The sequence below is a fragment of the Cornus florida genome, unplaced genomic scaffold, assembly GCF_030987335.1.
Source record: "Cornus florida cultivar Cherokee Brave unplaced genomic scaffold, ASM3098733v1 CherokeeBrave_3.0.0_Hap2_Chr11, whole genome shotgun sequence".
NCBI lineage: Eukaryota > Viridiplantae > Streptophyta > Magnoliopsida > Cornales > Cornaceae > Cornus > Cornus florida.
This window is the reverse complement of record NW_026775581.1, coordinates 51,473,564-51,498,631: the sequence shown is the minus strand read 5'-3', so window position 1 is coordinate 51,498,631 and position 25,068 is coordinate 51,473,564. Positions and strand designations below refer to the sequence as shown.

Sequence of the window (25,068 nt, the reverse complement as noted above, 5' to 3'; positions counted from 1 at the left end):
TGTGGCTTAGGATGGTAATGTGGTTCAATTGTTATAAAATATTCTTGCTTTATGTATAAATTGCATATTGAGGACATGACATGTCATATGCTACTTAGACTTGAATTCTAGGACATGGTTTGTGTGGAATTAACCTTGCTTGTGCATGGAATGTGGTAATTTACATTTGATTTTGTATAAGTTTTGAACTTATTAATTTTGGAAAGCTTGTGAGGACATAAATTATATGATGGCTAGGATTTAACTCTAGTACGGAGGCAAGAGTCTTCTAAGTCATAAGTGCGCACTAGGTAGTACCTTGTGGGTCGTAATTACCCGAAAATACTTGCTTGGTCTAGCGACCGCATGTCCTAGTCTTTCCACTATTTGTTATTTTTGTATTTAATTCCAAGTTGTTAATCATGGATTACTTGTAGCTTGAGAATTGATGCTTATTTGGGGTAATTGAATATTATTTAGTATACTTGAACTTGTATACTTGTTCCATGAGTTTAAATTGCATGTAGTATACTTGTGACGTGTATACTTGTCTCATGCGCAATCCTTTTCGCTTAGTATACTTGTTGTTGTGTACTTGATTCATGAGATTTCCATATTAATGTATACTTGTGTAGATATGCTTAGACATTGCATGACTTGTCTTAATATGGTTTAGTATACTTAGAGATGTATGCTTATATGTCGCATAACATGTTTCAATATTGTTTAGTATACTTGAGCGTATATACTTGTATGCCGTTGTTCGCTTTGAATTGCATGAGAAGCTTAGGATGCTCCCTGAGTCTCACTTGATACAGACGTTAGGTAACATGAGCCCCTTTAACATGTTTCACCTTAAGGTGATATAATTGTAAAATGCTAGGTCGATGCATGTTCATTTCTTACGAGTAGCTTTATGTTACTTACCCACGTAGTGGGAACATTTTTCAGGTATAGGAATCAAGGTTCGAGATTCTCATTATGCTTAGATGATTCTAGACTTGAAGGTTTTTAACTCTTGTAAAGGTTGGCTTGGAATGCCACTTATAGTCTTTTTATGTCAAAATGTATATATTTGATTCCATATATGTAATGTGTACATGAGTACACTCTTTACAATGTAGTTGGCATGTATGAGATAAGGCCGGAGGCCAATGACATCTATTTCGTATACTATGGAATTTTTGACTTCATGGAATATTATGAAAATATTGAAGATTATTGAGTTTTTGTTTCACCATGTTTGCATTGGGTGTGAAAATTCCATTTTGATTCTTTCGTAGGATCTCATTGGTCGTGTATGAAGTGTGGCCAAGGGCCAAATGGTCATTTGATGTCATTCGTTAATTTTGAATTCCAAGTTTTCATTCCAAGTTCCATTTTTGTCATTTTGGCCGCTGGGGGGTCGGATTTTGCATCGGCGATATTTTTAAGTCGTGGATCATTGTAGTGTGTCTAAATAGATAAGTTACATGTGCGTGCATATTCGTTTTAACTTAGAAGTGCATTTGGGGTTAAATGTATGCTTGGTGCAAAGTTGCATTTTTGCCGTTTTGAGCCTAAACTGATCTAAGGGCATTTTGGGGATTTTCTTTGGGAAATAAATTCCATTCTCAACTCTGTCACATAGAAAATGTGATTTTAGGGGGAGTTTCCTTTTCGTGTTTTTCCGAAAAATGTCATCTTGACCTTATAAACCGCGCTCTAAACTCAAAAATCTGCTAAAAACACTGTTCCTGCAATTTTTGAGGTTCCAGACCACCCCTCTGCCTCATTTGGCGGGCCCCCACAGTGTTCTAGTGGGCACCCGTGAGAATTTGCCGTGTTTGGCCGGCCCCCGCAGGTCTTGGGCAGGCGCCCACTAACATTGTTCCTGCTCCAGACACTTTTTTTTAACGGGCCATATCTCACTCGTTTTGACTTCGAATTGGTCCGTTCTTGAGTCTAAACTGACCGCGTCGAAATAAGCTTTCCAATGATACCAATTAGAGCTTCAGATTCCATTTTTAGCTCAAGGAATTCATGTTTTAGTGAAGTAGTGTCAGGATTTAGTTCGAACCGGGATAGGGTTTTCCTTCCTTTGGTTTCGGGACTTGATATCTTTTCCGTCTGGACTCCGAGTTAGGTGATTCTTGAGTCTAACTTCATTAATTTTTTGTCGTCTTTCCAATGGTATCAGTTTTAATTTCATAATTTTCTCATAGCTCAAGATATCCTTGTTTTAGTGAGAGGGTGTCGGATTTGGTTTGAACCGGGATAGGGTTCATCTGGGATTTCACTTCCTTTGGCCTTGGTACTTCATGTGAAGTTACCAAAAGATGTTTTATGATGTTTTAGATCTAATTTGACTTGTTGAAAGTTAAATTCCTTCCTCTTGGGGTAAAATGACCATTTTACCCCTGGCTCTTCTTTTGTAGGGTTTTGATGCCCTTCTCATCATTTGTTTTCGTTAAGTCTTGAAATTTTTTGAGAGTCCATTCTTGTACCCTAGGGATGACGTACATCTCTAAGGACTTGTCTTTGTCTTGCTTCCGTACTTTATTCATTTAAATTCCGTGGCTTTATAGGGAGTCATCGTGGTGCCTAGGGATGGCGTACATCTCTTGAGGTCATTTTGCTTCTTTTGCTTCCACATCTTGGATCCAGTTCGGGTCATCACAGGACACACTGGGTTGAAAAATCCAGAGTCATTACAAGCTGCCCTTTCTATAGATTAGGTGTCTCATGCTGTGAAAGTAAATGTTATATTAAAGCACATCTCATGTGTTAGATTTGTTTTAAAGGGAATAATTACAATTGAGGTATAAGGTTTTCACCGTCGCTGTTCATGGTGCCGAAGTAGCTGGAGTTGGAGCATCAAACACTCATCTTTAAGTATCTAATGGCTGGACTCCTTGTCCCACCTAATCTCGTAGTACTCCCCATTCGGAATAGCTTCGAATCTATGTCTACTAGATTCTTTCACCATCCAACTAGTAAGCCACCATTCATCACTCTTAATTTCTCTCTCTTTCTCTCTCACATATTGATGTTGTTCTTGTGTATATGTGTTGTTTTTGTCTTATCCATTATGTTTAACATAATTTTAATTTTATTTTATGTGTCTATTAAATTGATAAAAAAAAATTTAAAAAGAAATTACAGGCATAAAGAATTAATATACATATACATATATATATATATATATATATATATATATATATATATATATCATAACCCTAGAGAGAGAGAGAGAGAGAGAAAAGGGGGGGGGGGGGGGGGGCGAGAGGAATTGGGTATAGGGGTTAATATGCACATAAGGGTGAGGGGTAAAATGGGAATCCAAAGGGTAAAATAGAGTTTTCATATTTAGTTTTTGTCAAATGGTGATCAGAGGGGCTTAGTTACACCTTTTTAAAATTTTATAGACTAACATGCACATTTTCAAAAAGTAGGAACTAATTCTGCACAAACCTTATATATCAGGGGTTTTTTTTTTTTTTTTTTTTTTTTTTTTTTTTTTTTTTTTTTTTTTTTACATTTAACCCTTTACATTTTGCACACATCCACAAACATAGTTGTTCTGATTTCTCTTTTTTTTTTTTTTTGTTAATACGGTCTAAAAGTTTATTTAATTCCAGTACTAAGATGAATGTATCGAATAAAAAAATAAACATAATACAATCATAAAATTTAATAAAAGTAGAAGTTCAAAATCACAGACAAAAGAGTCAAAAAAGTTAAACTTCTAAATTTACATTAGGTACCCCATTTTTCTTTTAAAAAATTACAAAATATACCCTGTCGTGCCTGGTACGTGTCCTCTGCGTGTCCCAGCCATGTCCAACCCGTATCCAATAAAAAATAATTTCTGAACACTTCACAGAAGTGTCGGACACGTGTTCGAGCCTTGAATATGCATCCCACTGGTACGGTACCCTGGGAAGGGTGTCCATGCTTCATAGCCTGTATACATTAAAACCACCGAGCTTTTGACCATACATCCCAAATCCCAATACCTCTATCCCACAAGTAAGAAGTCAAAACGTCTTTTAGATCAGAACAAGAGTATTTTAGAATTTATTCATTTTCTTGCTATAAGCCATATCACTGACTTGCAAATAATTAAGTTAAAAAAATAATAATAATATATACATATATATGTATATATATTATACACACTATTAGATTTGTTATAAAAAAATTACTTTTTAATTCATTTTCTTTCTTGTCAGCACCCTTGTTGTAGTGCTCGTAGCCATTTCTGTAAATGACGTAAGCGGAACCGATAGATTGTGCAAAAATGAACGAATTCGCAGAGGAATCTGATAATATGTTAATAATTGAATGAATGATTTGCTCTAAAGTACATATATTTATAAATAAAACTCATAATAGCATAAAAAAAATCTTAAAAACATAAGGAAATTAGCGGCGCAAGGAAACTGCTCAAAAACAAACTTGCTCTATTGTAAAAATAAGGAAAGAAACCTAATTACAAACAACTACTAAATACCAAAAAAGAAGACAAATCGAATCCGTTTAAACTTCTAACGAAAATCCTGAAATATTTCAAATTGAAAAAACGCAATTCCTGAGCCTTAAACGATTAAATTATGCCAAAAGACACTCTACGCTGCCGATATCTGCGAGTTGGGCAGTTTAAAACTGGACACTTTCCGGGTTAAAAAAAAGATTCCTCGAAATCATCCGATAAAAACTGATCAGCCCACCCGTTTGACCTTTTGATGGTCCAAACGAGTTCCAAAACCTTCATCTAACTGTCCTGCATCAGTATATTAATGTTGTGTTTTGTTTTAGCAAATTTTTCCACTCGTCCACATATGTGGGATGGAAATACTGCGGTACGTAAAGGGTCTCTTATAGCTTTAAAGGTAGTTTCATCAAGTGGGTGTAGGTGCCAGACTTTCCTCGTGAAACAGCTTCTATGATCTATCCTCATCATCCCAAAAATAAGGGTCATCAAGAACACACACACACACACACACACAAAAAAAATGGTGAGAATAAGATTAAATATATAAATGAACATTATTAGAAAAACAATAAATGTAACCCATTGTACTTACAGTTCGCTGAGTCGGTGAAAGCTACCAATTCAGTCGGTTGAGAAACAAAAATAAATCCCGACCTATCACTCCCACCAAAAGCCGCCACAAGGTGTTAATATCTTTGATAGCTAGTTCAACCACTTGAGTAGGAGTAATATGTGGTGGACACAGGAAAAATAAATAAACGAAAATTCAAAACAAAAAAAAATTTGGGATGTGTTCAAACTATACTTCTAAATAAAAGAAGATTCAGTATCTTTTAAAATATGTTCAAAAGTATACTTCTACGATCAAACCCTTGTGCGGCCATTAGTATCTTGCCATACTCTCCTCCTCTTTCTCTACTCATGTGACGGCGGCACATTCGAGAAGGTCTCTTTGGCAACGTCCTAGGTTAAACAGAAGTTCTTCCGTATTCGACACCACCCGGCGACAACCCTGAGATTAAAAACATAATTTTTGAAGTAGTTTTTAATTATGTCATGCTTCCACTGAAAGAAAAAAAAATTTATAATAATAATAAATAAATATAAAATATCATAAATAGAAATTTAGATACAAATACAAATCACAATGAATATATATATATATATATATATATATACTTAAAATACATATCCCAAGAAATATTAAGACATGTCATTACAGTATGTTATGGAATACAGTATATTATGATCTTATACTTGATTTGTTATTCATTTGATTGTGTGTGAACCATTATCAAGATATGGTTTCGGATTTATACATCATTGTCAGGATATAGTTGTATATTAAGGGTGAGCTGGCTAATAAGTTTAGACTCAATACTTATCATGTCATTGTCAAAATATGAATGATGGACATGGATTTTGCCATTATCAGGATATGGATATGGATAACGGACATGAATTTTGCCATTGTTAGGATATGGCAATATATATATGTATGTAGTATGTACAATGATAATATGAGCTTGAATTCTCATGATTGATGGTTAGGAATGTTATATTTCCCCTGCAATGCATAGCTGGATATAAAGGGTTCCCTATACTTCAGTGACAGTCTTTAATGTGTATTTATATACGTATACTGAATATGTAGCTATTACATGAGTTGACTAAGATGCATTCGTTCATTAGGTCTCTGTTTGGGGATGTAGTAGAAAAAACTTGTTTGTGGGTGTGACTCAATATTTATTTTTCAAGTCATCGTCAGTTCCAGACTTAGCTTGTGTTCGTGCAGATCAGAGACCAATTATCATCATCTTTTAGTTATTTATGTAGGATTTTATTTATGTTTTTGCATTCAGTTTTAGACAATAATTCATTTTAGTTGGGATTTTATTAGGAGTCCACATTACATGGATTCCCGAAATGTATTTCAGAGGATTAATGGTACCAGAGATATTTATTATTTATTGGATTTTATTCATTGAGGATTTAATTATTATTTTAGTTTTTCTTTCAACATTTATTTATTCTTTATTTATCATTTTGTATTCTGTGTTCGTTTATTACCTAATTGTTTTGATATCTTTGGTTTTGGATATGGACTTGATCAACCAATGACTTTGAAATTAGGGAGTATCACAACTAGTATCAGAGCACTCCAAGTTCAAGTGTCTCTAAGGATCTTTTGTATATCAATTTTTGCGCAGCATATTTGTTTGTTTAGAGCTTAAGTATCAGGATTCATTGTATTCTTTTACGGTCCGCTAAATTGCGTACTGAAATTTATCTTACTGTGTTAACCGAATGGTTAATGCCGGAGGAAGATGGGAAATGGAACAGATTCGTAAGGAAAGGCAGCTAAGGAAGGTGGAGCCTAAGCGTCAGAATTTCCTATGACGTCAACAAGCTGCAGTAGAGCAACATACACCTCTGTTCCACGAGGAAGAGGAACAGTTGCCTATAATTCATGAGGATGAGCAGCAGCAGTATCATGAACCTCAGGATCATGACCACAATCAGGATAGGGATCCAAAGTATCCTCCTTAGATAGTTGACATCATTGCTCAAGCTGTAGCAGCTGCACTTTAGAATTAGCCACATGTTCAGCATACACCTGTACCATTACCAGTGGTTAAGACTAATAATTGGGAGAAGGTCAGAAGTTCTTGCATAAAGGGGAGCCCACCTAAGTTCTCAGACTCCACCAATGTGAAAGTAGCTCATCAGTAGAAGAATGATATAGAGCGTCATCTTCGTATGGTTGAGTGCACGGAGGTTCAAAAGCAAATACTTGCTACATTCAAGCTTATTGATGATGAAGTGACACTCTTTTCCTTCCTAAGAAGACCAGACCACCCTCCCCAAAAGAATTTCCTTTTCATGTATCGAATCAAGGAATCGGCTCATCCTAGCTCTAAAAAATCAAATATTTTTTTCAAAACTATTTTTAAGCAATAAAATATTGCTCGATATCTAGAGCAACAAACACTAAACCATGAAAGTAGCACAATTTGCAGTAGATAGAATTAACATAAAGGATTCTCTGTGATATAACATAAGAAGAGTAAACATGTCACTCAATTTGATGCTCAATTTGAATTTTAATTATTAAATTAATCAATTTACGAAGGATGCAAGTAAACATACCTTTTTTTTCATTTTTTTGAAAAATAAAATAACATAAATTTGTAATGTGAAAAGCCAAACGAGAAAAACAATGAAGACTACACTATGCTATCTTAATGGAAACCAATTTATTGTATGAAAAAGTGTACAACGATTTTTAACCCCTTTAGAATACTTCAATTCTTAGAATCATGGGAAAAAAAAATTCCATTGATTATTCTCTTGACACTTGTTCCTAATCTACAAAATCTAACACTGCAATTGTGTGCAAAAATAGCTTAAGAGTAAACAATCATAGTCTCTTTCTCAAGACACACAAGTAAGCATAAAGCTTGAACACCTTTTAAAAGTATCCTTCAATATGAAAATCATGTGTTCATAATTTGGCTTCTCTTTTGATAGAATGAGAGAATAGACGTACTTTCACTTTCTTGTTTGAAAGTTGATGTTGAGCCATTGTTATTTTTAACCTAAGAAAATAAATTAAAAATACATAAATCAAACTAAATTGCTATTATTCCTCCTAGTAACTTACACTAGATATAAGCATTTATCAATAAAAATTGAATGAGAAAATCAAATATTCAAATACACCAAATTTGATGAATTTTAATCAGTAAACTAAATTAGTTGAGGAAATGGTACTTGTATGTGCTTGAGTATACAAATTACAAAACCGGACAAGTAAGAGTCCTAAGAAGAGTGTCCTGCTAGCATGTGAAAGAAGATCACAATTAACATAAAATGGATGGAGAATCAAACGGAAGCAATAATAACTAAGCATTGCCGATCATACAATAAATATAATATAAAAAAAATCTAAAATCAAGAAGTTTGGTCAAATGATCTCTTGGCTGGAGTTTTCACTGGAGCTTTGCGTTTGTGTGCGCTTTAGTGTTTTTTTTTTTTTTTTGGGAGCCAATGACCCCTTTCTTGATTTCAGGATGAGGAATCAACTTTAGTAGCAGTGATTGATCGATCATTGCTACAGAAGACCTGTGCAAATTAATAGAAAAAACCATTCACTTTTGTTTTGTTAAAGCCTGCTCTTGGTTTCCATGTGTTTGTACATTATGATGGCTTTGAGCCTTTGACAGTATTATTAACTGAAATTCTAGCTGAGGCAACTTCAAATACATGTAAAAAATTATTACCTTAGGTCTTCAACCCACTAGAAGGGATCCTTAATTTTCGTAGGAGCGAATGTGAAAATGTAAAAAATTATGAGGAAAAGGGGTATAGTTGCTGCTGTTGTGAGATCGAAGAGGACCTAGGAAAAAAAAAAAAAAAAGATTGATTCATGAAAAGGGAGAGAGAAAAAAGAGAGGATGAACATACCTTGTCACGGTGTCACCATGAGGCGATAGCGGAGGCTGTGTCCTGCGGAGTGTCAAAACAGATTGTGTTGTCTGAAAAACTTACCTTTATAAATAGATAGATATAAACAGTTTAGGGTTTACATTCTACCCTTTGAGAGTAGCAATCCAATGGTTGATAGCAATCATATATAGCTAATGGGGTGTTGCCTACTGAGTTATTAAGTTTAATAGGGTGTCTGTGTGTTTAGATTTTTTTACCAAGTCATCGATTGGGCCTAATGGAACAACATATGTCAACTTCGCCTTACATTTGTACATATGGGCCTAAAATTTAAATATATAAGAATTTAAAATATAGTTAGGCTTTCACTACATCTCATTTCTTAAACAAGTCTCAAAATTATGCTTAATCCACTTATTCATTTAACGAATAATTCAGGACTCATTTATATAGGATTCCAAATGAATGGATATTGAGAGAATTATACGTTTAAATTTCAAACAGTAAGGTGTAAGGAGTTTATTTGAAAATCATGTTAGCTCATTCCGATTGCCAACCTTTTTTGTCAACTTAATTTTTTATTTTAAATTTATTTATTTATCCAACATTGTTAGCTTTTTCAATCAGCCTAGGTGACTGACCTGCCTATAATATGCCATGCTTTCTAGAAGAAGAGAGCATTGCAGCCATCTGGACTGGGGTTTTATCCTTCTTAAGAGACGATATAAAATTTTGAATTTCCAAATGGGAAGGGATAGCATCCAAATATCCATGTAAGTGAAGTGGGATTAATTTAAGGATGAATGGAGAAACGTTAGTGATAAAATGTGTGGAAACGAGTACCACTTCATGTTTGATGACCTCCAAATCATCTATAACATCTCCATTTGCTGTGGCAAGGCTGACAATCTTCGTCCTATTGATTCTGGAAGAGAGATTTTTGAAAGAAAAAAAAGAAGGAAGAATTACAATCCCCTAGCTTGAGCCAGAACATCCCTGACTTCTGTTTGAGCACGTCTTCCTGCTCTTTGCCAAACCTTAAGTATTCCGAGGTGAGAGATTGCTCAAGCTGTCTTAAAATGGTGTTATTGTTGGAAAAAATTATTACAATAAATCAAGAAATTGCTTGCACTTACACATACGGCGTAAATCATTAATCAAGAAAACCAAGACCATTGCTTCGAGGCACGTAAACGCTTCTTGAAGATAGTCAAAGCCTTCCACAAGGTGTAAGGGATCATGGTAGCTCTCTACCTCCAGGATTCAACCAAGTCTGGACTCGATCCAACCATAATGTATTTGCACGATACACTATTGGGTGCAATAGTTAATCTCTTTTCAGAATGTCTAAGTATAAACATTAGAAGAGAAACTTCTAAAATTTTAGAAAAGAAAATCTTGAGTATAAGATGGGATTGAACTTCTCCACACATCATCCATTTTACCCATATTTTTTCATCCTTGAATAAAGGAAGTGTGATATTATATAGACCTCTCAAAATGAACCTCGTAAATATGTTCAAAGCTCAAGATACATGAATTTTGAATATTCATGTTCCAACACAATGAATTTATATAAATACATTCATGTATCCACATTAATCAAAATATATCCCCTAAATATTAATAAATGAACTTAGAATATGTTCATTGTCAAAGGAGGTTAATCAAATAGATTTATCGAGACTGAAAGGAATACATTTTTTTTTGGGGATGTTAAGATCAATGGTAACCAAGATTGGACTATGATCAAATATACCTAGGGGGTAAGAAATGTTGAGTTTGTGCGCAGCGGAATGGTTGTGGAATATAATATGGATGGATAACCTACAGGATGGTAAATATATTTAACTTACTCTTTTATCTAATTTTTACTTATTTTAATTTTACCAAAATAAAACTAAAATCAAGCCACAAAGCAAAAATAAAGTGCAAGTAAAGTCAATAGAGTTTGAGATATGACACTAAGATTTTATCGAGGAAACCCAATTGGTAGAATTGACCAATTATAACAAGAAAAATCTCGTTGGACTGTGCGATCATGAGATAAATGATCCACTATGTTTGAATCAAAGTATACCGAACTTTGACTCAGTCTCATACCCTATCTTTCTACCAAAAATCAATTGCTGACAATCCCTGGCTTTGTGACTCCCCCGTCCAACAGCTCTCGACTTCAGGCTTACTCTCGATCTCTGTAGAAGAGTTGCAGGTAGATCAAACAACACTCTACGAATGCTCAGACCCCTTCAAAGTGTGATCGTTTCACCCCTTTTCTTCTAGATCTGAATTTGACGAAGAACAAATGAATTTTGCTTTTCGGAATTTCTGAATCTTCAATTATGCTTCAATTCCGATGAGATAGAGAACAACACTACTAAATCACTCTTATGTTTATGTGTGTGCTTTATAAAATAAAATCAAAAAAATCAGATTGATTTTTTGAAAAAATATCTCTCAAAGATGGCTCTCTAATAAATCTGAATTTTGTATGCAAAAGTTGTGAATAAACCTATGTGTATGACAAGGTTTATATAGAATTTAGAATGTCTTAATCCATCTGAAAATATAAAAAAAAATTTGTGCATAGGACTTGGAAGAAAATCTAGTCCAAAAAGGAATCAGAACAAACAAGGAAACTAAAGTTCTAAGGCTGCCAGGACTTCTTGAACCGGTTCAGGAATTTGGGAACCGGTTCAAGATGGCCAGAAGGTATTTTGAAGGCTTCCTTTGACTCTTGAACCAGATCAGGAATTTGGGAACTGGTTCAAGATGATCAATCTTGAATTTTTCCGATTTCGTTGATCTTGAACTTGTTCAGTAGTGTAGTATACCATGAACACTTGAACTTCTTCAAATCTGTATCCGATCTTCAAGCTTGAAATTGTGAACCAGAAAATTACAACTCGATCGGACTTGTTTTGACAACGAAATTAGCAAATACACAATATAGATATATATATATATATATATATATATATATATATATATATATATATTTGTCACAAACTACCCAAAATATATATTTCACAATCTCCCCCTTTGGCAATTTCGTGATAAAACCCTAAAAACAAACATGTAATTTACCTAAGCAGAAAAAGCAAATTACAATGATTGCCAAAGAAATAAAACGGAATTCTTCGTGAACATCGTGAATCTTCAACACATGTAGCAACCTGTAACCTGCACATTAGCTCATCAAAACTACCCGTAAAGCTTAATCAAGAAAGATAAACAATCAACATATATATCTCCCCCTCAAATATGCACACTTTTCCCCCTTTTTGTTACAAATTGACAAATAAAGCTTAATCAAAGAAGGAAAACAAATAATGTGGGAAAATTAACAAGAAGAGAGATCAAAACTATCATCTATGCATAAGATATTGCAATAAGCACAAAAATATGATGATATATATTAGCAATGGAACCAAAGACAAGTATCCAAGATAACATATATCCCATCCATAAGATAAATAACACCAATCATGTTCAAAATCACACACTTGATATCTCCATCCAGTTAAAAACAAAAATTCCTAATAAAAACTAAAAGGCAAATCTTTTTGGATTTTTTTTCATTTTTCATTTTTTTCTGATATTTTAACAAAAAAAATATGAGATAGCATTTTCCATGATTTTCAAGAATATATGAGATCCAAAAATTTCTGAAGAATTCAAGAGAATTTTAAAGCACAATTTTTTGACCCCACAAATTATTCATTCAGCTCAATTCTTGAGCATGCAATCACAACATGAAATTCAACTTGTAATTTTTATATAAATTTAAAATTTTGCCTAATAAGTTCACATGTGTGTGTGTGCAATGCAATCTCATCAATTTCAATCAAATCACATTGATCAACTGTCAAAACCATATTGATTGAAAAATATCAAGATAAGATTATTTTGAGTAAACTTTTCTAAGTAAGGTGACTTTCACTCTAAAGAGTAGACAGCAATTCCCTATTTCGATTTGGCTCCTCCTTTCTTTTTACTCATGCTCCTCTTCAAAGTCTAGTTGGAGCTTTTGAACTAGTCTCAATAGGTAGCCTTTTCCTTAGCAAGATTTTCAGCATTCTTTTGATTTTTGTTTTCTTTTCATGCTGAAATTTTATCTTCTTTTTTTTAAAAAAAAAAAAAAAAAAAAAAAAAAAAAAAAAAAAAACACATGCATCCTTTTTTCTTTTTTTTTTTAAGTAATAACCTTTATATCTTTTATGAGCAATATGACCTAGTCAACTTCACAATGATTTTCAATTAAAAAGAAATAAACACAACAAATTGTCTTTCAACATATAGATTACACATCAAGAATTTTTTTCATCAAAAAATCATGTGTCCCCAAGTTGCATTCAAAAATAATTAATTCAAGAGAAATAATTATCACTCATGCATTGACAAGAAAAACATGATCATCACTTTCTTATGAAAACAAACAACCTAAATCCTAAACTACAAGATATGGTCTAATGGAAACAAGATATTCGTCGAGAATGGTTTCATTGATGTTTGAGGAAATAGATGTTCTAATGAACCTTCAAATGTGTTGTTTGAAAGGAATCCATTCGAGGTTCTTATGGTCCTCAAGCTCAATGGTGGATTGGGATGGTGTTGGCACATAAAAGTGGCAGCTCAAGGGGTAGCCACTTCAATGATGACATGGGGCAATAAAAAGAGGACAGATAAATAGACCAAATCATGCCCAATATTGAGTTAACCCATGTCATCTGGAAGATTAAGAAAGGTAAATATGGCAAGTTAAGATGAAGACAGCTGGTAAGGGGAATTCTGGAATAGTTTACTTCCTATAATGAAGGAGGAGATTGGCCGAACAAAGTCCACACGTAGGAGAACTTCTACAAACTACCTAGTTTAGTTTGTTTGGAGTTCCTATTTTCAAGGGATTTGAACCAAGAAGTTGCTAAAGAAGGTGGTTCCTAAAATATAGGGAAAAATTAAACCTCTCAACTATACGCATTAGTCCTTTTTTTAAAGGGGAACGAGGCAGTAGTGGAAGAACGTGATATATATATATATATATATATATATATTCAAATAAGTAGGTAAGAACGTAGGACACACGACATCGTTGGAAGAAGTTCACAGTTCATGGGTTTGGAAGTTAGGTTTCTACAGTTGGACGTGGGACAAGTGTCTTATACAGAATAGATAGACATTTCCTTGGTAGGACATGGGTACTTCTTGTAAGGCTTGTAATGCCTATAAATAGTGTACCTAGGACTACATTAGTCACTTTCTCAATGACATCAATCAAACTTCAATACATTGTATTTCAATTCATGCAATTTCAATACAAGTTTATTTCAATTCCTTTACATTCATGTACTTGCACTTTAATTCTCTAGTTAGCATTGTAGTCTTAATAAAAAGTCCTTTCATCGAAGGAAAATCAGAAACTTCCATAATCGCCTGATCTTTCCAAAAGGATCTTCCTTTTTGTTTGACTTCTCTGAATCTTCCAAGATTCAAATACGCCTACGCACTTCTAGTGTCCCAATTTTGTGCAAACAGATGGTTATTCTTAAGTGGATTCGTCTATAAGTATGGTATTTGATTTAACACTCTTTTGTTTGGTATATTCCAAGGTTGTCAGATGATTGTGCAATTTAATTTATTACAAAGAATTTACCTCTAGTGGATAGAATGTGAAGAATTCTATAATAATCTTATCAATTTGTGAACTCTCCATAAGCTCTAGTAGCGAAATTAGTTACAGTTATTGTATCAATTACCTATACTTTTTTACAAAATTCATATCATTAATGTTGTCACAACAATTTTGCACCACTAGGGAACCCATTGGAGAACTGATGCCTCCAAGGACATGATTGACCGGATGGTGCCGCACCACCGTCAAGCTTAATAGTATGCATTAAGGCGAAGGCCAAGAGTATTACATTTATAGAAGCCACTACTACCTTTAACTATAAATATAGCTAGGGCGAGTAGGGATCGTCCCAAGGGATTATGAGGATCGAACAATGTCGTGGAATCGCTATTAGGGCTAGTAGGTCGAGTGATCAAACAATTGGTTGGTTGGTTGATTAGATAACAACTAAATTAAACTAAGTGAAAACAAAGAATGCAATTAAGAGCAAGTAATAGAGAGAGAGAGAGAGAGAGATCTTGGGGTTTAGAGATCACCACCAAGTAATGCACTTCTATACCATTGACAAGTGATTAATAAAGGCAAAAGATGTGTTGCAATATTGGTGTGTGTGTGTTTGGTTGATTCAATAAGCAATGATGATTAGTTAAGCATGTATTGTCTAAACATCATGTGAAAGGCACAATATATCTAAGCAATAAAGCATATATTGTCTAAACAACATGTGAAAGGCACAATAGATCAAAACAAGTCATTAATCCTTTCATTAAGCTCACAATTCAAATACAACACAAGGATAGAGACATATGCTACTTGTATTCAAAAGCTTGGATCATCAAACAACAAGCATAGATTGTCCTCCCATTTAACACTACACTACAACTATACTACATCTACACTACTATCATGAAAATAAACTAGGGGAGAGGCACAATCCATCAAGGAATAAGTATGAACCATCAAGAGAATCACAAGAGCATTCCTTTAAGCACTATGTTTTGACAATCTCTAAATCTATAGCATCAATACACATAGACATGCATCAATAACACAAAATCTAGAGACAAGCACATGAACATCTACTCTAGCATACATAGACATATGGATAGAATGAAATGATCAATTGGAAGCATTAAACCGCATAAATCATTGAATAAACAAGATCTATATATATTAAAGTGTCAAAACATCAATTACAACACTAATCCCTCAATAATACATAAGATTAAGATATAGAAAGCATACTTGGGGCTAACTCTAGCCCCAAGAAGATGTCTAGCCACTTATGATGATGTTGCTCCAATCCTCAAGGGCTAACTCCATGGAAGAGATTTGCTTCTTGGTTGATGAAGAGTCTCCAATGGTGTCTCTAGCCTTCTCCTCCTCTAAGCTTCCTTTCTAAGAGATTAAACCCTTGAATAGTATATGTCTCAAAAAGTACATCATATTCCTTTTATAGGTAGGTCAAGTGGCACACAAAATAAGCTGGGGTCGTGCAAAGAATATTCTCTAATGATTGGATAGAGGACGGATTGCACAAGCTAAAAATTTAACTTTTTCGCACTGAAGGAAGTTCGATCGATCGAACCTTGGACTTGGATCGATCGAACTGGCTGAGATCCATCGAACTTAGGCTGGATCGATCCAACTGGTTGAGCTTTTTTGGGAAAAGACAAATTCGAGATGTTTTGAGAGATATTTTTGTGAAAAGGACAAAAGTGGTAAGTGGGTGGTACAGCTGTGGATAGGATCAATCATTTGAATAAGGACAAAAGTGTTCGATCGATCGAAGGGTGGTGTTGGATCGATTGAACTTTTGGACTTTATGCTTTTGGATCAAGGCTTGGATCTATTTTGAAGTACTGAGATCGATTATTGTTCGATCGATCGAACCTTGAAGTTGGATCGATCGAACTTTGTTCATTTGCTTCCTTCTTTCTCCACTTTACTCATTTCTTTGTTTAATCCCAGAATTGCTTCAATTAAGCTCTTATTTGGTTGAGTTAGCTTATTTTTGGGATAAGTGCTTGAAAATGAAAATAATACGAAATCAATTTAACACGATAAAGTAAGATAGATAAAGGTACTAGAATGCCTAAGCTTAAGGGGTTTAAATACGTACTTTTCAACGCTTATCACACCCCTAAACTTAAATATTGCTAGTCCCTAGCAATGAACTAGAAAGTAAAGGAATGAAATGAACAACTATACAAGTATGAGTCTAGAAAACAGTAAATGGATAACACCACTTTCGTAGGGAACACGATTGCACTTAGCATATGCAACAAGCCTTTTAAACCCCTAGGTTACCCTTAGTGGACTAGTGAAGTCTCGTGAGGGTTTCCAGAAATGGTACCCACAAACATTAAGCTCATTTTTTCAAAAGAGGTACCAGTATTGCAAACAAGTATTGGGAGAAAACTATCTCAAGTGTGCAATATTTCAAACATTTCCGAGCAATCTCCCAAATTTTCAACATCAAGCAAGCAAATATGGTCCTCCACACATCAAGAAAATGATGATGCAAATCAAAACAACTCTAGAATCCTTTTTGAGTGGACTGGCATCAATTATGTTGCTATCTTAGCCAACTAAAGAAATCATCACATCCTTATCCTCAAACTAGCACACAAATCTAGTACCGATCATCAAGACAAAAAGTGGACCTTTTATTAAAGCTTATTGTTCTAAGTGCGCTTATTCTTTTCACTCTATTTTTTTATTATTTTTTTTATATAGGATCAAAGATGGAAGCATGGTGCAATGTATTGATCTATTAAGCTTTCTAGCGATTCATGAGATCGAGCGTTAGGTCAATGACTCCCAAACCAGACGGCTTTAAGGCATTAGGCGTTCAAACACCACTACGGACTTACAAACTCAAATCAATTAGGCTACAAATCAAGACAACAACCATCTAATCATTTCCCACTTCTCACCTTTTGGGAGAAGTCCTCACTTTTTTATTACTTTTGCTTTTTTTTTTTTTAAGCAAGTTTAATTATTAACCTAAAGTTTAGGCCCTCCACCTTTCGACGCGAGAAGTTCAGTGCTTGATGAGACTAGAATCCCGGCTACTTAGTGAAAAGGGGTTGTTATCCACCTTTATCAAGAATGAAAGCTTTCAATACACTACTAGCTCAATTGGGATATAACCAATTCAATAATCAACAAAGCATGTATCCCACAAATGAATGCTAGTGTGCGCCTGTACTAGTGTAGAATTCTAGAATGAATCCAAAACAATCACAAAATCAGAATGATGTGGACCACAAGTACAAGCATGATATCAATCTTTCGAAAAATTTACTCCTAAATGGCATTCATAAGGCATATAAGGAGTATTGGACTCTTAAGTCAAGCAATTTTTCAAATTTTAAGCAATACAGTCCTCAAAAGATCAAAATCATAGCTAGATATGGACCAATCATAGAAATATCCCTCAATTACACAAGTCATGCTCAAAATTTTGAATTTAAAACTAACACTGTAAACCACCATTCCCCCCAAACTTAAATGGCACAATGTCCTCAATGTGCAAAAGAATAAGGGAAAGAGTATACCAGTGCAACTAAGCAAGAATGATCGGGACCGAAGTATCCCAAGTGGGTGGCATGGCCTCCCCCAAACTTGGGATGAACTGTGGTCCTGAAAATTGGCACTTGGATAAACTCATCAGATAACAAAATGGGATAATTAGTGTATAGTGGACATGCAAGTGTAAATGGGATAAACAGATAAATAGATGAGAGAGGTATAAGGGTGGTCCTGAGAATTGGGTAGCACTCTCTCACTGAAATCACTGTGATGCACCTGATGGAGTCAAACATACAGATATGAGAATACAATCATATGACATCCATAGCAAAAACAGATATATATAAAATAGATAAAGTGTAGGTATAACAAAAATATCAAAGCCGATAGACCGGCTGTAAAAATAACAGTACTGTATAGTGACAAAAATAAAGTATCAATATAAGAGAGGGATCATGAGATAGAAAGAACTGGGAACTCAGGAGGATGAGTTAGGACGGGCTCCACGGATGTCTCTGGATAGATCTCTGAACATAGTCGCAACATCCGTGCGGAAGGCAGCAAAATCAGCTCTGTGGGCTATGAGATCAGCTCGGATGGCAACAACAGCATCCTCAAGCGTCTGCAGACGTACTCCAAAGCCGTGGGTCAGATCTGGAGCCTCAAGCATAAATGAATCAGAAGAAGGCTCCTGAGTCTGCTCCTGCTCATGAATGGGCGACCTAGCTGGAGAGTACTGCTTTGTGTTGTCTGCAGGGCGCTCTAAGTCAATATCTATATAATCTGCAGCTGGATGGACTGGTGCGTCGTGCGCTGCGGGATTTGCTGCTGCTGCCTGTGCCTGTGCCTGTGCCTTTACCTGGGCCTCCTCCTCCTCTAACTCCGCTGCAGCCACTACCGCGTGGTCCTGCAATCTGGTAATAATGGATCGGTAGCTCTTGTCCCAGTCCTTCTTCAGGAAGTAACAGGAACCTCTCTCGGGGTGCTCCCAATGGTGAATGGGGTAGCGTTAATCTATTAAAATCTGGGTGATAAGGTGGCTGAAAGGAAGAGACTTAGCCCGTCCAGGCGTCTCCTTGCTGATGTACTCGTCATAAAGCTTCCTCATCACGCTCTAGATAAGCGCAAGAATGGACACCCAGTGCTCGGTGTAAAAGGCGTAGAGGGCTGTCAGATAATCTCCCCTCTGCTGAATCTTGTGTCCTGCCATGTATATATTCTGATAAAGAATGGAATCGGTAAACCATAGGTCGTCTGAAAGGAATGTCCGAGTGGCGAAGGTCCCGCCACTGGCATAGTGACCTGTAAGAAAAACTGTCATATCGGCGTACGAAGGCCTGAATAGCTTCGGATATGTGTCCTGAAGCTCTGGGGGGTATCTGTGTGGATAGCGGCAAGAGCAGGCTAGTGAGTCCACTGTGATGGTGATCGGATAGCCATCTACAGAAATAACTAGCTCGGCTGTGGTACGCGGTGATGGTCGGAGGTTCTGGTAGAACAACCGTACCAGCCGCGGGTAGACCGGCTCTGTGATGGGGGCAAGAATAGCGGCCAGGCCCCTCTGTATGATGTCATAGTAGGCGGATCAGGTCAGCACAGATCTAGAGAAGAAAGCCATGTCGAACACTAACTCATGGTTGATCGTTATGTGCGCGTATCTTGGCGCGGGCCTATCACGCTCCAGATGAGCTGGCTGAGGTGAATGCTCAGCTCCAGTATGCAGTGGAGATGGTGATGGAGTGAATGCAGGATGAGCCGCAAAGGTGGATGGTATATAGTCATCCTCGACCTCATGAGATGGTGATTGCGGTGGGGTAGCCTGTACTGGCTCCTCCCGGGCATAAGAGGGCTCTGCGGGCTCCTCTGTACGTGGTCTAATGTGTCGGTGGGGCCCGTGTTGCCTATTGGCAACGGTCTTCCTCTTAACCATGGCCTACAAAAAGAAAAAGAAAAACTTGTAATGAGAGTTAGTACCAGAGTAAGAAATTTTAAGCATGATATAGAAACATGTATGTCAAGTAAAATAGACAAAATAAATATGATGTCATGGTAGGCGGATCGGGTCAGCACCGATCTAGAGAAGAAGGCCGTGTCGAACACTGACTCATGGTCGATCGTCATGTGCGCGTATCTTGGTGCGGGCCTATCATGCTCCAGATGAGCTGGCTGAGGTGAATGCTCAGCTCTAGTATGCGGTGGAGATGGTGATGGAGTGAATGCAGGATGAGCCGCAAAGGTGGATGGTATATAGTCATCCTCGGCCTCATGAGATGGTGACTGCGGTGGGGTAGCCTGTACTGGCTCCTCCCGGGCATAAGAGGGCTCTGCGAGCTCCTCTGTAAATGGTCTAATGTGTCAGTGGGGCCCGTGTTGCCTGTTGGCAACGGTCTTCCTCTTAACCATGGCCTGCAAAAAGAAAAAGAAAAACTTGCAATGAGAGTTAGTACCAGAGTAAGAAATTTTAAGCATGATATAGAAACATGTATGTCAAGTAAAATAAACAAAACTAATATAACATAAATCTATGCAAGTGGCAGGATATGAAACATGTTAAACAATGTAAGTATGAAATGCATCCAATGTGGAATATCACAGGCATTGAGCATATATGAGATAGCATGAACATAAGATATGATGAATGAAGTGTGTCTGTGAGATTTGTGAAGTTTGATCGATCATAAAAAGGAGTGAGATCGATCACAAAAGTTAGATTGACTAAAAATAAGTGAGATCGATCTCACAACTTCGATCGATCGGGAACATGAGTTCGATCGAACTGTGCGACAATGAAAACTTAAAGGTCACAGATCTGTGACTTTGGAAGCATGGGGCCCACACGAACGTGTTCGTGGGCCCATCAACAAATCAAATCATCCAATCCCATCACCCAATCATGGCCCATACTCCCAAATCGAATCAAAGCATAAAAAATATATACACATATATACACAAATACTTCAAGCTTCAACAATGGAGGATTTTGTCATGTATATAGCATTGTAATCAACATATAAAGCATGTATACATAAAAGTGAAGCTTAAATCATGAGGAACATTTTCGAATCTTACCTCAAACGATGAGAGAAGTGGAGATGTGGAAGAGTGGAGATGAATCCAAGAAGGGAGAGAGAGATTGATGCTTAGATGCTCACAGGAAAGTTCACCGGAGGTGGGAGAGGTGATGGTGACGATACATATTGACGGCGACGAGAAAAAGGGGTTAGGGTTTGCAGGGAGGGTGAGATCGATCTAAGGTATCGATCTAGAAAACCCTCGATTCTATTTTTTAAAACATTCCCGACAGAGTTCGATCGATCGAACTTCAACTGAGATCAATCGAACTTTGATGAACTCTTTCCAAAGTATTTTTGGATTTTTGAAATTTTTGAAATTTGCAAAATGAAAAATTAAAAATTGGAAAATAAAGTAGAATAAAATTTTTTTTTTTTTTTTGGGTTTTTTTTTTATTATTATTTTTATTTATTTTTAATTAAATTTAATTGAATAAACAATAATAATTAAAAACTAATTAAAATATTTTTGAATTTTTGAAAATTTTTTGGATTATAAAATGAAAATAAAATAAAAGTGAAAATAATTTTGGATTTTTTAAAATTTGAAAAGTCAAAGTAAAGTCAAAATAATGAAATGAAGAATTGAGATCGATCGAAACAGGCGTTCGATCGATCAGACAGAGAGCAAAAATATGCAAGTTTTTGGCTCAGAAAATTGGCTAAGTGTTGGAACTTAAAGATCGATCGAACTTGAAAGTTGGATCGATTGAAGAACTTCTTGATCGATCTTGAAATGTTTTAATCGATGAGACAGAGAGGTGAAATATGTAGGTTGATGCAGGCTCAAAATTTTTCTAAGTGTTGAGTCATGAGATCAATCGAACTTGGAAGTTAGATCAATCGAAGGTCTCTTGATCGATCTAAGAGTTAGTTCGAATGATGGGACAGAGAGGTGATTTGGATATAGGTTTCTGTAGGTCGAAATATTTTCTAAGTGTTGGATGTAGAATGGAGTTTGATCGATCGAACTCAGGTTTGAGATCGATCGAACTATGCAAAATGCTCAATAATGACATGAAAGCTCATGCAATCCTCACCAATGTTCCTTTCAATGCATATGAACCAAAAACAAGTATCTAGACTTCGCAAGAAATGAAATTTAAGATAGAAATGGGGGAGGAATAGGGTTTTGACACCCAACGAAATGTCTTTGCTAGTCTTTTACGTCTCTAGCAAGACATTGGGCTCTTTTAGCCCGGATCAAAGATCTTATAATGCATCCCCTCCTTATTGGGGTGATAGATGCTTTGAACTCCACCCAACAAATGGTTCTTTAAAGAACTTATTGGATTAAGCTCAAAAGAAACCTTTGGTCCCTTGTCTATGCAATTACAACCTTTGGGCTTCCATGCCCTTTCAAAGAAAGAATTTGGAACAAGATTTTGAGAATGCAAGGTTGAAGATGATCCTTTGGAAGTTTTGGTCTTACACAAAAGCTTATTTCCTTGACATTGAAGATCATGACATTTATCTACAACATTAACCTCTCCTTCATATTTGTCAAATGAATTGGGCATGGGATTAAAGATATTCAACTTCACCTTCATGTGGCTAAATGAGATTTTCATTATCCCCGTCCTACAATTGATGTTGGCATTAGCGGTTGCCAAGAAAGGACGGCCAAGGATAACAAGAATTTGGCTCTTAGGATTGGGAACCCGTTCCGTGTCTATGACAACGAAATCAACGGGAAAGAAGAATTTGTCAATCTTAATCAAAACATCCTCAATTATACCCCTAGGCTTCTTAATGGATCGGTCGGCAAGTTGCAAAACTACCGACGTCGGTTTCAATTCACCTAGGCCCAATTTGACATAAACCGAGTATGGAAAAAGGTTAACACTTACTCCTAAGTCAAGAAACGCCCGATTAATGATATGATCACCAATAATGCATGATGTGGTGGGTGAACTGGGTCCTTAAACTTTGGAAGAGTGTTATGTTGCAAAATCGAGCTTACTTGCTCGGTCAAAATCACTTTTCTTGGTGCTTGGCTCTTGTTCTTCCGCTTTTAGGTGCACAAGTCTTTCAAGAATTTGGCATAAGCCGGAATTTGCTTGATTGCATCCAATAGTGGAAGATTAACTTTCACTTGCCTAAACATTTCCATGATTTCATTGGTTTTTCCCTTTTGCTTGTCTTTTAAAATGGATCATTTTAAGGCATCCGGATATGGAACCTTTGATTCAAACACTTTTTCAGAATTTTCTTTTGAACTCGCTTCAACACAAGAAGTTTTCAAATCATTTTGTTCCAAATAATTTTTTAACAAAACCTTTTCAACATCATTTTTCAAAACTTCTTTTTCAAACACATTTTTTAAAACTTTCTCATTTATAAGGTCATGTATATGCAATGAAAGAGGAATGGGATGTGAAACGAGACGGGTGACAACTTGAGGTTGCACCGGTTCACTCTCTTCATTGGACATTCCTACTTGATTGTCCACAATCCTACCACTCCGCAAGGTAGTCACTGCATTAACATGTTCAATGGTGTGGCCTTCCGATGAGGAATGGATTTCCACAACACATTGTTACTTAGGTGGGGCATTTATAGGCATCTTTCCCTTCTCTCTTGCATTGAGAGTGCTTGTTATTTGCCCTACTTGGGTTTCTAGCTTCGCAATAGATTGAGAGTAAGAATGAAGCAATTGAGTGTTAGCCTCTAAAGTGCCCAAAGCATTTAAAACTTTTTCTTTAAAGGCGGGACTTCTAGTATTACCTTGGGAATAAGATTGGTTGGAAAAATGAGAATTAGCAAATTGATTCCCTTGTGATTAATTAGGTCTATAACCTTGGGATCCTTGGTTTTGAAGTGAAGGTGGAATGTGCTTCCCTTGAAAACTGCCTTGGGAAGGGTTTGAGCCCTCTCCTTGGTTTTTCCAAGAGAAATTTGGATGATTCCTCCAACTTGAATTATAGTGAGTGCCATAAGGATTGTTCCCTTAGTTCACAAAAGCTGCATTGACTTATTCATTAAGTTCATTTTGCACTTGTCCGTGAGGACAATGAGAAGTAGAATGAAGACCACTAGAACAAGTCATACATGTTTCATTTGATGTACGGTGAGAATGGTTAGGGAAGGAAGATACTTGGTTCGCCGAGTTTTGGTTAATCAAAAATTGATCAAACCTTTGAGATAAAGACTTCATTTCGTTGGCTATTTCATTTGAATGGTCGACTTGATGTATGCCAACACTCTTCCTACCTTGTGAATTTCTACCATTCTTGGATGATAATGTTCTATACAAGGAATTTTCACTCATGCTCTCATAAAGACGCCACACGTCATCCTCATGCCTATCAATGTATGAACCACCCATGGAAGCATCAACCATGCCCTTATAATTGTCCGATAAGCTCTCAAAGAAATATTGAACTAATTGCCATTTAGGCATGTCATGATGTGGACACTTCCTAAGCAATTCATTGAAGTGTTCCCATGCCTCATGAAACGTTTCTCCATCCCCATGTGAAAATTCTCGAATTGAGGTTCTCATGGCATTGGTCTTAGAAACCGGATAGTACTTTTTCAAGAACTCTTGTTGCATTTCTGCCCAAGAAGTGATTGAAAAAGGCCTAAGATTGTTAAACTAATACTTTGCCTTGTCTTTTAAGGTGAATGGAAAAATTTAAATTTTAAAACCTCTTCCAGCATGTCCGTATATTATACGGTAGAGCATACTTCAAGAAACTCATCCAAATGCTTGTAAGGTTCTTCACTTAGAAGTCCATGATAGTTAGGAAGCATTTGAATGGTTTGTGGCTTAATTTCATAATGATGTGCTCTAAATGGAGGCAATTGAATGCATGTAGGTGCACTATACTCATTAGGCACATAATGGTCTCTTAAAGCAAGAAGTGGATTAACTACTTGAGATGCAACATGAACACCTTGGTTTTGAATTCCTTGATTGA

The 25,068-nt window shown here is 36.1% G+C and overlaps 1 pseudogene; it reads left to right on the top strand.

The window, feature by feature from the left end:
- The first annotated feature begins 24,546 nt into the window (after positions 1-24,546).
- LOC132287469 (small nucleolar RNA R71) lies at positions 24,547-24,645 on the top strand (annotated as a pseudogene).
- The last annotated feature ends 423 nt before the right edge of the window (positions 24,646-25,068 follow it).